Source organism: Arachis ipaensis, chromosome B05 (genome assembly GCF_000816755.2).
Source record: "Arachis ipaensis cultivar K30076 chromosome B05, Araip1.1, whole genome shotgun sequence".
NCBI lineage: Eukaryota > Viridiplantae > Streptophyta > Magnoliopsida > Fabales > Fabaceae > Arachis > Arachis ipaensis.
Window position 1 is genome coordinate 140,146,528 of NC_029789.2, and position 14,381 is coordinate 140,160,908.

The window sequence follows — 14,381 nt, forward strand, 5'->3', positions numbered from 1 at the left end:
TACCATTTCGTAATAAAATATTTTAAAGATATAATTATTTATATATTTATTTTATGAATTTAAATTTTAAAAAATAATGATATAATCACATTTAGGGTCAAACTTAATGCTAGCATTAAAGAAAAAATAAATTTCTCTATTATTTAACTAACCCAATATTAATCCATATGTTATTAATCATATGTAACGACAATCATATCTATATCCTCATTTAATTATATGAATGCATTGTAATATATTTTTAATTTAACTAATCAATTTGAGTTGATCAATTTTATTCATTTATTTGTTTAAATAAGTGTAAAAAATTTAGATTCTGTCTTAAACATATAACAATTTATTGTCTGTTGAATTAGAGATACTGTAAGCAATAAAAAAATATTCTTAATTTAACAAAATTTTAAAAATGCAATTGAACATATTTTAGAAATAAAATAATTAATTTATATCTACTCTACTTAATGCATCATGAACCAAATTCAGCCTTAATTCATTATTATTATTATTATATCATTACTCAACCTTGTATGTATTTGATAATTTGAAATTTTGAGCAATATTGGAATAACAAAAATAAAACTCCACTAAAAACTTACGGCTCCAACTTGCGTTTGTATTTAGATCCTCCACCGCTAGAAAATTAGTTATTACAAACAAATATTTTTGACGGATTTTATCCCAGGAAAATATAGATAGAATTTTAGAGGAATTTTTGTCGAAAAACAAAAAAATTAGCATAAATTACAGACGAAAAAGAGAATCTATCGATAATTTTGTCGGAAAAATTAATTTTTTTCGTGAGAAATCGTTACAGACGGAAAATCCGTCTGTAATTAAATAGACAAAAACGCTGCGTTTTATTAAATTATTACAGACGAAAAATTTGTCTGTAATTTAAAATTTTCCGTCGGAAATATTGAGTTTACCCTAATTTTATCCCCATCCTATCGAGTTCCATTCACACTCCACACAAATCAAATGAGCTTGTTCCTCTCTCTGTCACCGAGTTGCTTCTTCTCTCCGTCGCACCAGCTTCTTCCACCGCTGTCGCTGCCGCTTGCGTTGTAGGATCTCTCTTTGTCATCCCTTGCGTCGCACGGGCTCCCTCCGCTGCCGCTCTCGTTGTGTCTGCAGCGATTCGTGAAACTTAGCTCAACTCGGTGGTTATTGTTGAATGGTGAAGCTGGAAGCGAAACTCAGAATGATAGTTAGTTGACTCTGTTGGTAACTTCTTCTCCGGCAAAGACCAACTTCCCTGGTGTGACCCTGACATCGTCGCTGTAAGCCTTTTCTTTTTCTCGATTCCATTTTCTTCATTTATAATTGATATCAACTTGTGATTTCTTGTTATCTATTGGTTGTGATTTCAGTCTTGATGTTTAGGTCAAAATCAAGTAATTAAGCGCTTGCAATATGTTTAGGGTTTAGATATAAATCAATCACATATCTTTTGTTATTTTAGTTAAGGAGGAGGAATTACATCTTCTATGAAACAATTCCCTGTTGTGATGGATCATTGTGTAATCAGTTAAGTTTTTACATTAGGTTAAGTGGAAAAAGCACATAAACTTGCTTTGTGTTATATAGCTGTTTGGTTCAAGTGTTTACATTAGGTTCTTTGTTAATTTAATGTAAGACAATTTTTCTGATTCTGGTGCAGATTCATGGAGGATCACAACACAGCTACCTTCCTTTCCAAAAAGTAAGCTCATGCAGAGTTATACTTTAACTCATTTAAATTTGAACAAGCCTCTGCATACTTTTGTAGATAAGAAGTAATCTTTGCTCATGAGTCTGCTAATTGTCAATTTGGGGATGCTTTTGTCCTTCATTTACATTGTCATCTTCTTAAACTCCTCGTTGTGCAATGTTGACTTGGATTTAAAACCTTGAATGAATTTTTCTGTATACTTATTGGGATTGACAACTGGTTCAATATGTATTGGCAGGTACTACAACCTTGATGCTTATTACAGGCGTCAAATGGAAAAGGATATGAAGAAAGGTATTAAGAAGGTCCGGGCATCAGAACGTAATGTTTTTAACAATGAAGAACAGCGCAGATATGTGTCATCCTACATGTGAATTTTGTTATCGGCATTGTAAATTGATTCTATTTGTCTAAGCTTTTTCTCTGAACTTACACTGCACCTGGTTTTATTTGATTCATGAAGCGGAAAATTTTACTCTTATTGTTTTAAATTTGTTATGCATAGGATTTTCTCAATCTGTTGGAGTTGGTGCATTTTCTGAAAATGGACCATTTAGGCCAAAAGGAGAGGCCTTGGTGAGGAACCAATTCAGCTGGAACAGAGGTACATTTTTGTTTATACAAACTATGTATCGTTTTTCATTAATGGGGTAATTAAAGTTTCATCATTTTTTAGCATACTCATTCATTCAGCATTGATCATATATATGAATGAAACTGCAGAAGCAAATATTTTGTACTTGGAAACACCAATTGGAGTTGGATTCTCTTATTCAAAAGATACTTCCTCTTATGTGGGTGTAAATGACAAGATCACAGGCAACAATTCTCGTATAATTTGGGCTTCAAAGAATACTGTAAATGAAAAACTTGGTCTGACATAATGCTTAAATAATCATCACTTTCTCGTATAATTTGCCCGTGTAATGTCCTTGAAATTCAAAGTAATAGTTTGTAGTAACTAGTCTTTTGCTCTAGGATCTTGAGATTGGGACCACGTAGTTTGTGGTGCTCCATGATGGTAGTTAATGTCCAGTTATAATAGATAGATGTACAGTCTAGAAGTGCTAAAGGTGAAGGAGGAAAGGAAAAGTATTGGAAGTAAGAGTCACTGTTTTTCTTTTTATAATATGTTTATCTCCTGCAAATGAATTATGATTTTTAATTGAAAATTGTTTGGCTTACGCAGTTGTTTCTATTTGTTTTTCTATGCTTTCTGCAGTGGTTATCACTCCTCCACTCCTCCAAAAATTATTGTGGCACGCAGAAAAAATTCAGAGGTCTTAGCAGAACAAGCCGCCAGGAGAAAGAGAAAACATTGAATGGATCTTAGAAGAATTGAACAACTTTAACTCAATTTGGCCCTAATTTTAGACTAGGTTTATGTTTATATTTAGGCAATTCTGATAGTGGTTAGCTACAAGAGCAAATTATTTTATACACCTTTAGTGTATGCCACGGTACAGATTTTACAGGTTTCTTTTTTTCAATGGTATTTGTTTTGAATTATAGTTAATGTATCAATACACTTTGATGTATGGTTGTTACTTATTGTTATAGTTAATGTATCAATATACTTTGTTTATGTTTTGAATTATATTGACTTGCTTGTTTATAGTACTTTTCTTTTAGTTTGATAATACGATGAATTTGTTTATTTTTTGAAATAATATAAATATTCAAATACAAATTAGATAAAAATTTGTATTAAATTTATATTTATTTTGTATGAAAACAAGTTTATTTTGCAATGAAAAAATCTAAAAAAATTTCTATTTTACCTTATTGATGAATTTACAGACGAATTTTCTATCTGTATTCAGAGTGAGATGATTTTCCAAGGTTCAAATTACAGACGGAAAATCTGTCGAAAAATCTGTTGCTAATTATCGACGAAAAATCCGTCGAAAAATCTGTCTGTAATTACCGATGGAAAATTCCTCTATAATTACCGACGAAAAGTTCGACGTTTCAGGGAAATGGATGGAGAATTTACCGAGGGAAAATCCTTCAGTAACTGGTAAAAATCCGTCGGTAATTTTTTGACAGAAAAAAAATCCGTCGGTAAATAATTTCCGACGAGACTTTTACAGAGAGACAAAATTCGTCGGTAACCAAAAATCCGTCTGTAATAAAGACTAAATCTGTCTGTAAATCTATCTGTATTAATCCATTTTCTAGTTGTGATCCCTTGTATTGTCTTAAACTTTATTTATTTATCCAATTTTTTTCCCCTTCAAAATTAAAAAATGTTGCCAGACATATGCTCCAAAGATTGCGTTTTTGGATGGAAATATTTTATGCCTCATACCTATGTCCCTATTCAACCATATTCCAGCAAACAATATGCATGATTAATACATACTCTGGTCACGGGATTTTCTGATCAATTATATATAACTTTCGTTAGATAGACAAAAAATTTGAATAGGCTGATTTTTTAGCCTACTGCGAATTAAAAAAAACATCCCAAATCAAGTTTAAAGAAAAATTTCTTTAACTCTATCATTAGAAATTTTAACTATTTCCCTCCTTTTTAACTCTGGTTACACTTCCTTCTAATCCAAACCCTCTCCCCACTATCATCATCTCCCGCTGTCACCAACCTGGAGTGCTGTATTAAGAACAAACATCACATTCGCATGAATAACAAACATCCCAATTACATTCAAAATAAACATCTTATTTATATGAAAAACAAACCTCCTATTTATATTAAGAATAAACATCTCATTTGCATGAGAAATAAACATCCACATGCGTATATAAAACTTTCGTTGCATACCTTCTCACTGCATGTCCAACATGTTACTGTAGACATAGCTTTTTAGATCTATACTGTGTGGCGTTGTGAGGTTCATGACAAAGATGGTGGAGGAAGAAGGGAAGTAAGAAGCAATAATTGCCATGAAATCTTGCGGTCGAACCGTGGAAGGTGAGAACGGAATGGAGATTCTGCATGACTTTGAACAATACGTTGGCGTCGAGGTGGTTGTCGTTGTTGTTAACGGTGGTGGTGAGCTGCAACAGCAATGGCGGGGCTGCAGGGGTGCATGGTTGGCATGCTGATGGGCAACGCGAAAGATGACGGACATTCGCGGAGATGTTTGGGCGGCGTTAGCGGGCGGATGGGGGTGTTGGCTGGAGGCTGGGTGACGTCAGATCGGAGAAAAGGGAAGTGAAGCCGGCGCTTGGGGGTGCCTCTGCAGACCGAAAATGGCAAATGGAGGAAGGAGATTAAATTTAAATTGGGTGTAACTGCTAATTGTTATTTATTAAATTTTAAAATTTGAAATTAAAAATAATCAGTTAATAATTTGATTTATAATTTTAATTTTTTTTATTCTATTCTTCACATGGTTTACTCGTTTCATTGTGTACCTATACTTTTTAAATGTTTGATAACAAAAAAATATTAGCAAAAAACAGTCAGAATTTACCTTATTATTTAGCATTCATTAATTGTTGCCTTAATTGTTGCAACAATTAATGAATACTAAATAAGACAAATTTCGACTATTTTTTTGTCTCCCTAACATTATCGAAAATAAAAATAGCTAGTTAGCTAGGTTATCGCATTATTCCATAGATATGAACATGATGTGTGAACAAGGAAGTTCCACGATTTTTTTTTTACGGTATCATCCAATTTGGCAAATTAAGAATTAATTCGAAACAGATCTAAATTTTACGAATACTATATTTTTATAGTATTCTTCAGTCCAGCAAGTTAAAGCTTAATTCGTCACAGATTTAAACTTTATATTTAAGAGTTTATATGTCGTTGCCTAATAAATTGTTGCATGCATAAATAAATTGGAATTCGAAGACTAAATACATATAAACGCATGAATTGTGGTTTCTCCATTCATAACATAAAAAAACACCCATGTATGATCTAATCAAACTTGCCTTAAATTCACAAAACTTTATGATTTGTTGACTAATAATAATTTCTTCTACTCATCATTGGTTTGTTTCGTGTTACATATTCTTCCTATTCATTCCCTTATAAAATAAACTTTATTAATCCAGCTCCATGCCAACTTGGAAAATCTTGTAACATAAATTCAGATATCTAATGTTTCAGTATTGTTGCATATAGTCAAATCTAAATATATATACCACATTGGAACTCATGAAAATGTTAATGTCATGTTACATTATATATAGTTTGTTTGTTTTTTAAATTATATATTTCTTATAATATTACCATACCGTGTGCAATATGATGATAAGATTGAAGTCACCATCCACTTGATGAGATTTTGAGTGATACGAATAATAAAGAAGCAAGTGCTATGGGCATGGAGCACATACGCTACTATTTTTTTTTAATAATTTGTGTATATTTCCCTTTGGTTATTTATTTATGACAACTTAACAATGCAAGTAACACTGCCAATTGTATAGTTCTATTATTATTAGTTATTGTTGTTGATAACCATTACCTATTCCGACCAATGTTAAAAGTAACTTGTAGGACAAGTGATGATGTAATAGAAAACGGTTTTAATTATTTTCACATTTCATTATTTATGTAAAGTAACTACTATGGTTGACTACTATTCCTTCCCATGCCAGATGTTTAACTTCATTACTAGTGAAACGACGAACTAACCACAAGAGAGAGATATGCTACTTGGTGGTGTTAGCAATATAATAAGCTCAGCAAATAAAATCTACAAGTGAAATAAAAAAATGGTTCTGCATCTCTTATAAAGAAAAAATATATATAATAAAAAAATAGTAACTTTATTTTATTAGTTAAAAAAGTATTCATATTTTTTTTTATTATGCAATTAACTTAGTTAATAATTTTTATTATTGTTTTTTCACTAAAAAAATATCAGCTTATATTATTCATACATTTTTTAAGCTAATAAGAAAAAAGGATAAGTATTGTTTTGGTCCTCACGTTAAGGGTCAGAATCGAAATCGTCTCCAACGTAATTTCCGATTTAGAATCATACTTAACATTTTTTTTTGTATTAAAATCGTCCTTTTAATTTTTTTGGACAAAAATACCCTCACCACTACCACCACCACCACCACCACCACCACAACCAAAACCACAACCACCACCACCACCAAGACCACCACCAAGAAAGTAGGAAACAACACCACAACCACAACCACAACCACAACCACAACCACCACCACCACCACCAAGACCACCACCAAGAAAGCAGGAAACAACACCAAACAGAAATAGAAAGCAAGAAAGCAGAAGCAAGGCGTGAGGCGGAGGCGGAGGCGGAGGCGGCGAGACGTGAGGCAGCAGAAGCGAGGCGGAACAAAAGCTCAGAGGGGTAACTTCGTCATAAATTAAAAAATTTTATTAGAAAGGACGATTTTAAATTCAAATACGACTTTAAGGATGATTTTAAATCAAAATATATATTAAGGACGGGTTCGATTCCGACCCTCAATGTGAGGGACCAAAACAATACTTATCCCTAAAGAAAAAGATATTGGTATTATTATGTTTATTATCCTAGATAATTGGATATTTCACATGAATAAATAGTTTGGGGTTGAAATCTTAAATTTGATTTTAATAAGATTAAAATATTCTTTTAGATTATTTTAAATGAATAAGATTTTCTTTTTAAAACTTAAACAAAAAGAAATTTTTAGTATTAATTAAAAAAAAAGACTAAAATACACTTATAATTGATGTTCAAGAAAACAAAACAATCTTTGAAGGTAAATTAAAAAAAAAAAAACCATCATATATAGGACTAATTCATATTATTGATTGTGTTAAAATTAAAAAGTTTGAATATGATCTAAAAATAAAAATAAAAAACTGTTGTAATTTATATTTAGAATACTAAAATACCCTTTTAATCATTAGCATGAAAAAGACTAATTTTTTTATATGATTAATTAAAATTGTTTGATTATATTAAAATTAAAAAACTTAATATAGATGTATCTTGTTTGTTTATAGCGGCAATACACATTTTTACAATTTAAATAAAAGATACCTTAAAATATTACATGTCACGTCCAAATATCCAATACTAAAAAAGAAAAAAAAATTATGTGTATGTTCACTTGGTATACAAGTATACAATATTTAAATTGAAATTGATTAAGGTTTAATTTATTGTGAAGGTATAAAGATATTGCTCCAGAATAGGACCATCCTTATTAAATTTGAGTTTTTTTATTTAAATAAAATAATAGGAGATTAAAATTATGTAAATCTCCTAAATAGAATTTTAAAACATAAATCTCCTAAATCAATAATATATAAATTATTTCAGGGTGATATGTGTTAGTTAATGCATGAAACATATTATCTTAAGATAATTTATATTTTAAATTTATTAAACAAATACACATAAATTGTCCCATCCCAATATGCTTCTCAAGATGTATATAAATCGTCCCACTCCAGCATAGATTACGTTTTTTAACCTAAAGCCACAAAAAAAAGGAGTTTAAAATACCATTTATATTACGACGATTTTAAAGAACCGCCATAATATTAAAGTATTATGACATTTTATGGTGCTGCCATAATTAATGTGCATAAAATGGCATTTTTGGTGATTCTGGCGATTTTACACCGCCATTATCGAAACCCATTATTTAAAAAAGAAGGACCAAATAAAACCTTTCCCTAACAAAGGAAAAACCTAACCCGAAAACCTATTACTGCTGAAACTAACGTGCGCTACCACCAAACCCGAAAATGAAGATATGTGCTCTGCTCCAGCGACTGCTCCGGCGACGATCTGCTCCACCGACTGCTCCGGTGACGATCTTCTCAGCGGCGTTATCCTCCGACAAGATTTTGTGCTCTCTCCAATGACGATCTCCTCTGGCAGGTTCTCCTCCGACTACAATCTCTGTGTGAGAGCAAGGTTGATCTTCTTTCTCTCTCTAAATTTTCTACTGTTGTCGAAAATACTTGAAAGTTTGAAATGGAAAATCAAGTTGCAGAAACTTCATAAATTTATGAGATCTATTGCGCAAGTGTTTCCTCCAACGATCTTCTTCGGCGGTGATCTCCTCTGGCAGCGATCTCCTCCATCAACGCTTCTCTTCCATTGATGAGATCTGTTGCGCAAGTGTTTCCTACGGCATTGAGTTGTGTTCTGCGACTTCTACATCTCCATTGAGCTTAGTTGAGCATCTAGGTTAGTATACAAATTTGTATTATCTTCTTCTGTTTACTCATGATTTATAAATATGCCATGTTCTATATTAACAATGACTACGCCTTTTTTTTTTAATTCTAGGTTTTCGATTTTCTTCCTTGTCAAAAGAAATTGTCGGTCAGGCATTCACTAAATTTTCTTCTAATTTTGTTTGTATGTATGTTAGATGATTATGGATTATGATGATATCATGTTTGAGCTCCCTCCTCTGTTCTATTCTTCTTCCCTCTTTTTATTGAAAGAAAACAACAAACAAAGGAATTTTTCGTTTCAATTGATTTTATTTTTCATTTTCTTGAATTCTTGATAGACCTACATAACTTGATTGAATTTCAATTTTGTTTTGGTTTCGATTGAATTTCAGTGTTGTTGTTGTTATTGTCTTTGAACAACTTTAATTAATTTCTGCTGTCAATTTTCGTAAATGACAGCATCGTTATGGACTTCTCACTACGAGATGCTACAAATGGTACTTATCCAAGTCTGTTTCTCATACTTGTCTTCCTTTTGTCATTCTAAAAAATTTGGTTCTTAATTATTCTGTTGTTAAACATGCTTAGCTAGATTCTTTGACTTTTGTGCTATTTTTGAGTGTTGATTATTGCCTAGCAAAGCTAGTTGACTTTATGTTGCTATGCTATGTGGAACTCGTGTGCTTACATTGGTTGTATATTCTATTTAGAAATGAAACAAAATTGGTGATTATGTATGTGGTCACACATTAAATATGGTTAAAGAATCAGCAAATATATCTCTTAGTCTCTGCCTTATTACCAATAGGGTTTATATTCTAATCAGTTATCACTACTATATATTTTGATTTGCATATTTGTTATTTGCAGATAAGATTTGAGATAGAAGCTCTTAGCCTCCTATGAACAGGCTACAATAAAATGAGAGAGTACTATATGTTAATAGAAAATGCAAAGAAGTATCATAAATTTATAACTCCCTTTTCCTTTGAGTTGCAGCTTTATACTAGCGGAATCTTTGGCCATTAAAAGCTAATGTCTGGAATTCGAATCCAGAAAAAAATAGTAATATGCTAAAAGATGCAAAATTTCACAAGGAAAGGCATTAATGCATCTCTCTGATTCATTGTTTCTCTTTAACTTTTCTTTCTTACAAAAAATTATAGTATAATTAGTGGATATGATTTGCTTAATTATAGTATAACTAACTAACAACTCAAATGGCAATTTATCTTGTAAATTTATATATTTGTTAGTTTTAATAATGCTTATTTTTTACTTTTGTAATTGATTAAATGTACAACTACTTCTGTTAATAAATTATTTTATTTCATTCTATGTGATTTTTCCCCATATCTCCCAAAATATGCTAGTGTTGCGAGAATAATTGAGCATTATAGAAAATGAAGATGTTCATACAATGCATGATGCTGTGTATAAGAAGTACACAATGTTCAAGTAAGTGCCAAAGTATCTTAATTAAAAGTGTTTATTATGACTAATTTCTTTCTTTTCGTGAGATACTTGTTTGTTGAAATTCTGAAATTTGTTCCTTGAGGACTAATATGAATGAAGAGAAAAAGAAGAAAAAAGTATAATGATTAATTAATTAATTGATGGATCTTCTTGTTTTTTGGTAATGATGTGTGAAGTTTAAGTTTGCTGATTTCTCCAGCCAGTCTCCCATGCAGCCATGTCTTCTGCAAGTAAGTATTCTTCTTCTTCTTATCGTTATACAAAATTTGAAATGAAGCATTCTTATGTGTTTGTAATTCAATTTTGGTGGTTTCAGCTTTTGTATCGTCAAATCTATGAAGTCATCTTCTGATTGTCCTGTTTGTAAACTACCCTTTTTCCCTCAAGGTACCCCTCCACCTCTTACCCTCTTTATCTGTTTTAAAGGTTCTTTTAGTAATTTTGGCTGTTTTAAATTTGTAATATATCTCTTTGTTATTTAGCTCCATATTTATCTAGAAGTTAATTAGTTTAGTTAGTGGCAAGAATAAAATATTGAGATCTCTCTCTAGCTCTCTGCACATAGCAGAATCTTAAAGCTTCTTCTCTGTTCTTTCTATTCTCTCCTCACACATTAGCTCTATTTTAATTAGTAATTTATGTATTTGGTATTTAGTGATTTTGTGTCTTGCATGTCATTTTTTAATAACAGAAATTGCTAGTTGTAATAGATGAGCTTGAAGCCTTGTGACTTGAATTTAAACTCCTTGGAAACAAATTGAACAATTGGAGGTAAATTCTAAATGTAATAACTGTAACATTATTCTACTATCTTGCTCCTTGGGGTCGTTGCTTTTTTGCTATGCTCTCTCTTATTTGTGGTTTTGCTAGGAAGAACCTTGAAGACATGCTTACAATTTTATGGTTCTAGTGCAACTTTTTATTAGGACTCTTCTAATTTTTAATTCTATCCTTTTAAAAAACTTTAATTTCAGAATCTTAGATGCTTCTTTGCTTCATCAAGGGTCTAGTACCCTTCTGAAAAAATTAACTATGGTATAATTTTTATTAACTTATTTTTTCATGCTCTTTAATTTTTAATGTTGTTTCAGGTCACTTATTAGTCTATTAGAAGAAGTAAATTATGGGAAGTTGAAACATGAAGAAAATCTAGCTTTCCAGATAAATGTACACAATGCTTTGGTGATGCATGTAAGACTAATAATTATCCTAAAAAGGATAAAACTCTTGTTTTCTTGTAATACTCTTCACACATTTGTCCTTTTTGATTTGTTAGTTTATAATGTGCTTATTGGAGCCATTCGCCATAAAGCCATTAATGTACATTTGGATTTTGGATCATAAATTTGATGTGTTTATAAATTTTATCTCTTTTAATTTCTATATTTCGATATAGATATTGTGAATATTTTTAGTATTTATTTGAAAAATTGATCTAAAAAGGACGGTTTGTAACTGCTATTTTAAAACAATATGAAATGATATTTTAACGAGGTAAAAACAGTGGTTTCAAATGCCGTTTTATCCAATAAAAATGCTAATGTCAGGGTAAAAATTGTGGTTCAAAAATGCCATTTTAACCAATCAAAAACGCCGTTTTAACCCGGTAAAAGCGGCAGTTTCAAACACCGTTTTAACCAACCAAAATGCCACTCTGCCAGGGTAAAAATTACGGTTCATAAATGCTATTTTAACCAATCAAAAATTACGGTTTGAACCGCCATTTTAACCAAACAAAAATGCCATTTTAAAAAACCGCCGTAATAACCAGAATGGCACCCATAATTACATCGCTTTCTAAAACCGTTATTTTTGGTAATAATGGCGGTTCAAACTGCCGTAAATACAAAAAAAATCGTCGTTTTTACCAGATTTTTTTGTAGTGAACTCACAACCCTAGCACGATTTACGTGCAATGGGATATGGGTTGCACGTGAATCGTACTAGGGTGTTGGGGATATGGCTTTGCATGTAAATCGTGATAGGATGCTGGGGTTTGGGTAATTACACAAAAATCATGTTAGGGTTGTGAGCTTTAGGTTAAAAAGCATAATCCATGCTGGGGTGGGATGATTTATATACATCTTGAGAAGCATATTGGGGTGAGACGATTTATACATATTTGTCCAATGAATTTTAAGCATAAATCGTCCTGGATTAATATGTTTTATGCATTAACTAACACATATCACCTTTGGATGATTTATATATTATATAGTTTAGGAAATTCACGTTTCGAAATTTTATTTAAGGGATTCACGTCATTTTAATCTTCTATTATTTTATTTAAAAAAACCTTAAAATTGGACTAGAATGATTTATTGATAAAAAAATTGGTGAATCAAAGATATGACTAATTTGGTAATCTAATACATTATATTAAGCAAGTCGATCATCAGTTCGATTTTGATAATTATCGGTGACACATTGGTGGCAGTAAAAGTTTCTCAATTAAATTAAAGTTGATCAGAGACGGCGTAGTTTGTGGAGTTGGTCATTCTTAGAAGGTGTTGTGTAGAAAAATGTATTAATTAAAGAAGTAATATGTTTTCAACTGTTTATTATTACAAGCATGTATTATTGTGTTTCAACTTTGAACTTTATTGAATTAGAGCTTATAATAAGTAAGAAGGCCTACTTGTTATTATATATGTTTATTGGCAAGTGTACCGGGTCGTACCAAGTAATACCTTACGTGAGTAAGGGTCGATCCCACGAGGATTGATGGATTAAGCAACAATAGTGTTTGATAGAATTATTTAGACAAACAAAAAATAGTGTTTGGAAGTTCAAAAGCATAAAAAATTAAAGAAGAATTTGAAGACAGGCAGGTGAATAGGTGAGGAATAAAATATGAAGAAACAGTTAAGGTTTCAGAGTTATCTATTTTTCGGATTGACTTTTCTTATTATTTTATTTTAATCATGTAAGATCTAATTTATGGCAACTATATGTGACTAGACCCTAATTCCTTAGACCTTTCTAGTCTCCTCTAAAATTCATCAACAGCCAATTTCTTGGTCAATTAATTTCAATTAGGGGGTGAAGTTCAATTCTAGTTATATGCCACAGAAATCCTAATTACCCAAACATAAAAGGATTATATGTCACGTATCCTATTAAATCCAGATAAATTAGAAATTTAGGAGAATATGTTTTCAAGCTGTTGTTCAAGTAAAAAGCTTTTCCAAGTTATACAAGAACGCATTTAGAAAGAGGGTCATACTTTCGTTCCACCCAAATTCATAAAATAAAGAACGAAAACAATTCTTAAATATAAACCAAAACATGAATTAAAATAGAAAAATAATAGTATCAATCCATACAATAGACAGAGCTCCTAACCTTAACAGTGGAGGTTTAGTTGCTCATGGTTCAGAGAAAATACGGATTGTAAATTGGGATGGAATGGGATCCTCCCCATGACCTCTCCAAAGGAAGGAAAATTTCTCCCTTTTATAACTAATCCTAATAAATTTAAAATCTAATTTTTTTAAAATTAAAATAATATCTTTTCCTAGAATTCAAATTTGAATTTAAATTCGAATTAATTTAAATAATCAAGTCTTCAATGGATGGATGGGAACCACTTGTTTCGTCTATTCTGCAGCTTCTAATATGTGTTTTCTGGGCTGAAAACTGGGTTAAAACAGCCCAGAAATCGCTCCCAGCATTTTTCTGCGTTTTCTGCACGTGGCGCATGTCACGCGTACGCGTCAGTCACGTGTACGCGTCGATGGTCTTTTTCGCGAGTCACGTGGACGCGTCGGTCACGCAGACGCGTCGCTTTGCAAATCTTCAAATCACGCGTACGCGTTAGTCACGCGTACGCGTCGCTCCTCGCTGCCATCTCCTTTGATTCTTGTGCTGCAGAAACTCCATCAAATCCAGCCGAATGCTACCTAAAATAAACAGTATTGCACAAAACTTAAAATAGCATCCATAGTGGCTAAAATATAATTAATTCTTAATTAAACTCAACAAATTACATACAAATTCACTAGGAAAAGATAGGAAAGATGCTCACGCATCACAACACCAAACTTA

The 14,381-nt window shown here is 31.6% G+C and overlaps 1 long non-coding RNA gene across 1 annotated transcript; it reads left to right on the plus strand.

Annotated features, from left to right (window-relative positions):
- LOC107642148 lies at positions 808-2,533 on the plus strand. The gene is made up of 4 exons (XR_001620627.2): positions 808-1,280; positions 1,661-1,702; positions 1,977-2,315; positions 2,435-2,533. It is a non-coding gene; the product is annotated as an uncharacterized LOC107642148 (long non-coding RNA).